The sequence below is a fragment of the Alligator sinensis genome, unplaced genomic scaffold, assembly GCF_000455745.1.
Source record: "Alligator sinensis unplaced genomic scaffold, ASM45574v1 scaffold222_1, whole genome shotgun sequence".
NCBI lineage: Eukaryota > Metazoa > Chordata > Crocodylia > Alligatoridae > Alligator > Alligator sinensis.
In genome coordinates, this window is record NW_005841912.1 from 2,677,517 (window position 1) to 2,686,753 (window position 9,237).

Genomic DNA, 9,237 nt, shown 5'->3' on the forward strand with positions numbered 1-9,237 from the left:
AATAGATCCAAGGAGGTGATACTTCCCCTCTATCGGGCACTGGTCAGACTGCAGTTGGAGTACTGCGTGCAGTTCTGGGTGCCGCACTTCAAGAGGGATGTGGATAACCTGGAGAGAGTCCAGAGAAGGGCCACTCGTATGGTTAAGGGCTTGCAGACCAAGCCCTACGAGGAGAGACTAGAGAAGCTGGACCTTTTCAGGCTCCACAAGAGAAGGTTGAGAGGCGACCTCGTGGCTACCTATAAGTTCATCACGGGGGCACAGAAGGGAATTGGTGAGGTTTTATTCACCAAGGCGCCCGCGGGGGTTACAAGAAATAATGTCCACAAGCTAGCAGAGAGCAGATTTAGATTGGACATTAGGAAGAACTTCACAGTTAGAGTGGCCAAGGTCTGGAACGGGCTCCCAAGGGAGGTGGTGCTCTCCCCTACCCTGGGGGTCTTCAAAAGTTTAGATAAGCATCTAGCTGGCGTCATCTAGACCCAGCACTCTTTGCTGCTTATGCAGGGGGTCGGACTCGATGATCTATTGAGGTCCCTTCTGACCCTAACATCTATGAATCTAGGCACAGAAGGGAATTGGTGAGGTTTTATTCACCAAGGCGCCCGCGGGGGTTACAAGAAATAATGTCCACAAGCTAGCAGAGAGCAGATTTAGATTGGACATTAGGAAGAACTTCACAGTTAGAGTGGCCAAGGTCTGGAACGGGCTCCCAAGGGAGGTGGTGCTCTCCCCTACCCTGGGGGTCTTCAAGAGGAGGTTAGATGAGTATCTATCTGGGGTCATCTAGACCCAGCACTCTTTCCTGCCTATGCAGGGGGTCGGACTCGTTGATCTATTGAGGTCCCTTCCGACCCTAACATCTATGAATCTATATATAGTGGTGTTTTATGTTAATCGTGGAAAAATTTGGACTTGGGGGTTTTTAAATCAAATTTGCATCTTTTATCAGCAAATTTTCAATTTTAAACAAAGGAAAACAGGATTCCTGATGATCATGCACCTCAGAAGTGCATGATCCTGGGGTTCCCCTGTACCAGCAAGTTTAAACTTGGGACCTCACAATCAGCTGATTGCCAATTGGGGCTAGGGACTAAACCAGAGTCTGGAACCAACCCCAGTCCAGTCCCCAGCACCAACTAACAATCAATCAGCTGATTGTCAAAACCCAGACTGCAGGGGGCACACCTGGTTTTTACTGGTCCTGGGGCATGGGGCCCCTGGGTTGGGCTGCTGCAGCCTGATCCCAGGGTACCTCTGCCCAGGGATGAATAAAAACCAGCTGGGCAGAACATGTGGTTTTAGAGGTCTTGGAGCATGGGAACCACCAGATTGGGATGCAGGAGCACACCCGGATTTACACCTTTCCCAGAAGGGGGTCTCTGTGATTGGACTCCTGCAGGCCTGAGTAGCACACCAGGTTTTTACAGGTCCTCCAGTCCAGGCACTGGTTCTGCCAAGGACTGTGTCTAGGACTCTGGGGCAGCCCCGTGCTGGAAATAGCTGAGTGTTAGGATCTATCATGGGCCAGCCACAACCAGCTACATATTCCATTTAAGATATACAAACAAGCCACAAAGTTGTTACGCATATGTGGAGTAAGTTTGTGCCTCATTTACTGTATTATTAGACATTAATGGATTTGCATGTGTGGATAGGTTACTATTTGAGGGGCAATTAACCTGTTAATCATGTCTTAAAGGTAACATGTGTCAGGAACCAATCTAAGTTTCCCCTGCTGCAATTTAAGATCATTGCTCCTTATTCTGTTTCCTGTGGCTACAGAAAATGGTCTTTCATCACCCTCTCTGTAACCACCTTATTATTTTGAGTTGAAGGGCCCCTGGAGAATCTACATCAGAATATTGTGCTACTGTTCCCTGTAGCTCTGCACTGCAATAATTTCAACAGATGAGAAAATTCATTTGCTACTAAGGGCCATGTTAAATGTTACACTGTGAGCCACACAGATGGTGATGCATGTTATTGGTAGCTTGAGTTTGGAGCAGTCACGCTACAGGCCAGTAGAGGCCTGTTAAGAATCCCCCCAATCCTCCCATTTTTGGCTTCCCCGCTACCTCCAGGTCCCCCCAAGTTTTCCCTACTCCTGAGGGCCCCCCCTCCCCTCAAGACCTCCCTCCTGACTCACCCTGCTTATTTGTTGCTGCCACTCTTTTTTGGGGGGGTGGCAGGGAAGGGTTAAGCTGTCTGCCAGTACCCCACTGCCACCCTAGCTCAGAGGACAGCAGCAGGAGTGGTAGGGGATGGGCAGGCAGTTTAACCCTTACCTTCCTGCTCCCCTGGGGCAGCTGCCAAATAAATGGGACAGGAGCTGGGGTAGGGAAGTGAGTGGGGATCTGGGGTGCTGGAGAGGGTGCGGGGGGCAGGCAGGGAGCCTGATCTGGGCCAGCAGGGAAGGGGGGGGCATGTTTACACTGAGTTATAGCCGAGAGTAGCTACACGTTAATGTAACATGAGCTGGGTAGCATGGATCAGAGATAATCCTGCCCTGGAGTGGCAGAACTTTGAGCCACCTAAAGACTGCTTAAAACTAGTTTCATGTGTTAATGCATGGACAATCCAGGGGTTAAGAGCTCCAGCAACCGCCCAAAATTACCATGCAATAGGGCTCTAATATATAGAACCTATTTACAGGGGTGTAGGTTGTAGCCATGTTGGTCTAAGGACATAGGCAGACAAGGTTCTTTGGGTGAATCTGATATCTTTTATTAGACCAATATCTGATATTATTGGTCTAATAAAAGATGTCAGATTCACCCAAAGAACCTTGTCTGCCTAGAATCTATTTAGGCACTTGCATAGCTCTTATTATGATAGAATCTGTGTGCCTTGTTCACTAATGAATTCAATGCCCCTGTGAGGGAGGGAAGCCCACAATCTCTGTCCCAGGGGAGCAGACAGGGAAGGGTTAATCATCAAATCCAACTTGTTGCATTTCACAGGCCATACAGTTTCATAGTTGTGATGGTCCATTTGCATAAACTATCTTCCAGTAGACCTCTAGAGCAGCATTTCTTTTAGACACACCAACCTTGATTTAAAGCCTCCTTACATCCTTGGTAAGTTGTCATCTCTCCAACTCTTGAGATTTTCCCCTGAGTAACTTGGACTTGAGCCAGTCTTGTGGTGACACTAGAAGCCCCTGTTTTCTACTAAATTTTAGCTTTGCCTAGGGGAAAAGTCACTTTGGTAGCTTCCTGTCATACCTTCTAGGGTAGATTAGCCAATCAGGATTGCTGCAGGAAGCAAAGCACCATCATTCTCAGAAGAAGCATAGGGGAGGGGGAAGCATGAAATGCCTGGCAGCTTATAGCATTTCTTCTTCCTTCTTCCACCTCCATTCTGCACATAGCTCCTCTGTTCCTCCTTTCTCCCTCCCTGCAGCATCCGGCTTGGGAAGGAGAGGGGGTGAAGAATACCACGAGCTGCACCAAACCTGGAAGGTGGAGAGAAGAGGAGTTGGTGAGCAATGTTCCCTCTAAGGAGTAGCGGTCCGTGAGCCCGCTGCTTCAGTCCTGCCTCTCCCTTTCGGTGCGGCGTGGGATACTTACTGAATGTAAGCTCCTCACTCTTTACCCGGGGCAGGCAGCAGGGCCTGGGGGCTGAGGGGCTGGAGGGCTGGGGGTTTGGAGCTGGGGCCTGGAGGGCTGGAGCCTGCCTGCCCCGAGTGAGGCTCCACTGGGAGCTGGAGCCTGGAGGGCTGGGGCCTGGTGTGGGCTCCAGGAAACTGTTTCACTCCTCTGCATCAGCTTGGGGAGCGAGGAGGCATGTGGCATCAGGGCCAGGGAGTGAAGTAGTTCCCCGGAGCCGGCGGAGCCTACAGAGCAGTTCCCTGGGGTCAGCGGAGGCTGCACCAGCCCCAACCCCAGCCTTCATCCCTGTCTTGCCTCGCCTCAGGGAGGAGCCACTGCCTGCCCCAAGTGAGGCTTCACCAGCTCCAGGAAGTCCTCCACTTCCCGGCCCTGACGCCATGTACCTCCTCGCTCCCTAAGGCAATGCGGGAGAGCAGAGCAGTTTCCCAGAGGCAGCAAAGCCCGCACCAGTGTGGGGAGGAGCTTACCTTTACTAAGTATCACACACCGCAGCCCAGTTCCATTCGTGGCCTGAAAAAGTTTGTGCACGACCAGCCTTTTACTTGTGTGTGCCCGCGCATGCATGCACCTTAGAGGGAACCTTGAGGCTGTCTTTCATCCACATCACTCCTGGGAGAGGGAGATGAAGACAGAGTACCAGAGATGAAGGTGAGGGAAGGGTAGAGCTGTGGTGGAGACAGCTGGTCAGATTTTGGGAGTGACATATAGTGATTTGGAGATTCATAGATTCATAGATGTTAGGGTCGGAAGGGACCTCAATAGATCATCGAGTCCGACCCCCTGCATAGGCAGGGAAGAGGGCTGGGTCTAGATGACTCCAGCTAGATGCATATCCAACCTCCTCTTGAAGACCCCCAGGGTAGGGGAGAGCACCACCTCCCTTGGGAGCCCATTCCAGACCTTGGCCACTCTAACCGTGAAGAAGTTCTTCCTAATGTCCAGTTTAAATCTGCTCTCTGCTAGCTTGTGGCCATTATTTCTTGTAACCCCCAGGGGTGCCTTGGTGAGTAAAGCCTCACCAATTCCCTTTTGTGCCCCTATGATGAACTTATAGGCAGCCACAAGGTCGCCTCTCAACCTTCTCTTGTGGAGGCTGAAAAGGTCCAGCTTCTCTAGTCTCTCCCCATAGGGCTTGGTCTGCAAGCCCTTAACCATACGAGTGGCCCTTCTCTGGACCCTCTCCAGGTTATCCGCATCCCTCTTGAAGTGCGGTGCCCAGAATTGCACGCAGTACTCCAACTGCGGTCTGACCAGCGCGATTGGGGAATGTAGAATTAGTTGCTCAGCCTGGAATGGGTAGATATAAAACTGAGAGGCCTACAGCTGTGCCCGTAACTACCACGATAGATTTGTGAGAGCGAGCACCACTACATCTCTCAGAGAGACCAGAATTAAAATATACACTTAAAAAAAATCTTAATTTTGAAATCTGACTCGTGATTTCTGAATCTCTTGGTATTCTGATAATGCTGAGCATGGCTGGTTACGTGGCTGTTGTTTAAAATATCCTGTTCTTTATTTATAGTTTATATTTGTCAATCCTCAGCCTCAAGTCACGGGAGGTACAGACAGAAGTGACATTTTTCATCTGATCTGGCCCCTAAAAGTGCTCTAGAGCTGTGTCACAACACATGTGCATAACTGTAGAGTGTTTTTAAAATGGCCAATCTTGTGAAAAAGTAACCCTTCTTAAATTGGGTAGTAAATGAAGGTGATCTATATTAGAGCAACTTAGAGAACATGTATATAGTTCCCTATGAGGTTCACTTGTCATGCCCCTGGTCTGCCACAGGAAGGAGAAGTCTCCTCTCTGTGCAGCCAGCAGGAAGGCAGGGTAGGGGGAGCAGCTGGGCACTGATCAGGGGTAGGGGTGCCCCAAGTGGGACCGTCCCATCAGGAAAGGTGTCCCATGGCATCGGCAGGAAGGGGGCACAGTCCCTGAGCTGGCCTCACATTGCCCCCCCCCCACAAATGAATCCTGGCTGGCTGCTTGCAGTCAGCTGGCAGGAAGGGGAGAGGAAACAGCTGGGCAGCAATGGGGCTGGCTGGCTTCCACAGCAGTGTCCTTTGCCTCCTGGCCTCGGCCAGTACATGCAGACACTCAGCTCCCTCCATCAAACATCTGTTATTCTCAATGATGCTGTAACTTTAAGTGCTTTATGTAAAATGCTAAAAGTTACAGTGTGGTTGAAGTGCCCTTCTGTAACGTGTGTAAGCACCCAGGATCTCACTCTTCCTTTGTTCCCTGCACCAAAGAGCTCTTTACTATCAAATAATCCTCTCCCCCTGTAAGTACTTACAAACTGTTATTTAGTCACCTCTTAACCAGTTTCTTAACACTTTCCCAGGTCTACAGAGGAAGTCTTTGACAGTACTAGGAAGTAAACCCAAATATTTGGAGGCACAGTGCAGTCCCCTAACTACAAGCTCGTACATAGTTACAAGTTCCACAAAACAAAGATCTTTACACACTGGCCACGTCTACATGGGACGCTGACTGTGCAGTTGCCCGATACTACTGCACAGTAGCATTGCATGGCAAAAACCATGGTGCGACACTACTGTGCTTTAGTATGAGGCTGTAACTTGGGTTACTGTACATTCATCTAGTACTTGTTTATGCAGTAACAACTGTGCAGTCAGTGTCTTGTGTAGACATGACCATTGACTCATTCTCCCATTTGCTTGCCCAGGACTGAAATTTAAATAAAATCATGCTCTCAGTCAGTAGCGTAACAAGTTGTGGGTAACTGGGACACAAGCCCTAAGAGTCCACTTAGAGGGGGCACAAGAAAGCCAGTTACCATTGCCACTGTCCCCCAAGGTCCAACCAATTACATTACTTCCCTCAGTAATTCAATGCCTTATTTATATAGGGTCAGGAAAACCGAGCTAACAACATAAGAGTGAGGTAGATGTGCACTGCTCTCTTTCATAGTACTCTCAGTCCCTTGGTATCAAGTTGCCGAAAGAAGTAAAGCAAAATAAAACGAAAAAAAAAAAAAGAAAAAAAAAGTTTGTGTGTAGAATCCTTTGCTCTAACATCATGAGATACTCAGAACTGAAAGCTTTTGTACCTGATTGCCCCTTCACTATGAACGAAGAAATAAGTGAAACATTTGATTGTTGTCCCTGTGTAAATTGCTTTCACTATCAGCATCTTACAGTTCCTTTTGCATCTTTCCATAACAGTATAAATTGCTTTATGGCTAATGCACTGTGCTGTAAATTATTTTGCTTGTTCTTCTCAGTGTTATACAGCAGGGACCTTTGCATTTATTGTTCTTTTTAGCCTGCAGAAGTAGGAGGAAAAAGAAACATTGTGAATTCAAATGGCAGCTCAGCAGCTGCACTAAATACAGTAGCTAAATCCATATAAAGGTAATACTGCAACTGGTTAAAGGCAACCTCTGCACCTGATTGAGAACAATGAAATATTAGGATATGTCCAGAGTTGCACTGCATATGTTCTTCACAATAGTGTGAGGATAAAACACATGCACACACACAACTGCTTGGCTATCTTTGTAAAGGAGTCTGAGGTATCTTCCTTTTATTAAAAAAATTGCAAGTTGAAACACTCCAAATTACACTAAAATAATCATTAGGAGATATGTCACTTTTATCCATTTCTGGAGAAATTAGTCACAGAAATTAGTCACACTGTGCACTTGCACAGATGTCTCTTCAACTCTTTGAGTGCAGTCTATGATGTGCATAGGAGATTCCTTTGGCAATCAGAAAATTGCCTAATGTTCACAGTGGGTATGTCTATACATGAATTTAAGCGTGCTTAAATATAATACGTGTTAAGCATTTTTTGGCAGGTGTCTGTGTGTGCGGGACTTGGGACTAACTTTGGTCCTAAATCACTACAGCCCTGCCATATGCCCCTGTAGCCACCAGTGGGAGTGCCAGCCTCCAGACACATGGCTGCCAGCACCTGGCAGCCATGCTGGCACCTGGCAGCCATGCTGAAGGCAGAACCAGCTGCCAGCACTTGACAGCCATCTTAAAAACACACCCTCCACACTGTGACCTCTGGGCTGACACTTCCTGTGTTAGAGCAGCAGCATGGCAGAGACACAGACAGCACATGCCTGCCCTGCTCCCTCTGCAGCTGTGCTTCTCAGCCCTCCCTGCCCCAGCTCCTGGCACTGGCACCCAGGGACAGTGTCCACCGCTCCTCTGGGCTGCCGCTGGTTCCTCACCTGCCGCCATTCTGAGCACCTGGCACCCAGCCACCTTGTGTCTTCCCCACTCCCGCTGCCTGCTAGATGACTGGAACATGGACTGCTGCCACCAACCACAGGAACCATAGGCTCCAGGATGCCCCCACTGGAACTGCTGTTGCCCTCATGTCCCACCCACCCCGCTGCCTCTTGGCCCACTATCCCAGCCAGGACTGGACAAATGAGACAATGACCAGTGGGTCAACATGTTCTGGAGGCCACCTCTGAAGACCTGATGTGCCACCTCCAGCCCCACCTGGAGTGTCAGGACACAGAGGTGTGCCTGGCCATCCCTGACAACACCCACCAGCCCTGCCACCCACACATCCCCTAGCACCCCCCAGCACCACTCCAGGACACGCGCATGTTTGCTATGAAAACCTTTACTTGCCTCAGCCCCCCACCTCTATCCTCCCACCTCCCCCCTCAACCAACAGAGGCCCCTCCCTCCCCAACACACAGAGCCCCTCCACCACCCTCCCACCCACCAACAATAAAAAACCCTCCTCCCAAACTGAAAAGTATGTGCAAGAGTCTCAATCTTTCCCTGAGTCCTGGAGTGGAAGGCTGTATGGTGGGGGTGCCCAGGATGCAGACCCTGGTGGCAGGTGTCCAGAACCCTGGCCATGGAGAGTTCCCCTGCAGGTTCAGGGGCCACAGCATATGCTAGGGGCTCCTGCAAGCAGGGGGTGGCAGAGGCCCTCCTCTGAGGCCCAGTCCAGGGCTGCTGTGGGGCAGCAGGCAGCACCCAGATGCCCTCTGGGGCTAGGGCTAGGGCCAGGAGTCAGAGGACAGGCAGGAGGGTGGAGGGGCCTGGACATGGCCTTCACCAGCTGGCCAGTTGTTGCTTGAAAATCTCCATGCAACGGTGGTCCAGAGCCTCCAGCCAGGCCCAGTGCTTCCCCTGTGCACTGTCCCATGCCTCCTCCCAGGTAGTCTCCCAGGAAATATCTTTCTCCCACCAGGCTAGCTCCCATGCCTCCTGAACCTGTTGCCACATCTGTTCCTGTGCTGCCCAGTTTGCCACCACTGTCGCCCACTGATGGAGCAGGAGGGCCCAGTCCCTGGTGTGCCACTGGCACAGCTGGCACATCCAGCTGGCTCCAGCGGCAGATGGGGGAAACCCTGATGCAGAGCAGCCTCTCCCCTGCATCCAGATGTTGGCCCTGCAAAGGCAAGAGATAGAAGCCATTTGTGCAAGTCTGCAACATTGCAGAGATTAGATGCAGTGTACCGGGGCCCTGTGCTGCCCAGCCTCAGATTGGAGGCTGGCTGTGTGTGGGTGCCCAGGGACTATGGTAAGCATCTGGGCACAGGGCTGGGCCCAGGCAGCTGCCAGCCGAGCCCCACTTGCTCCCCTGGAGCCAGTGGCCCAGTGGCTGCTGGCCACA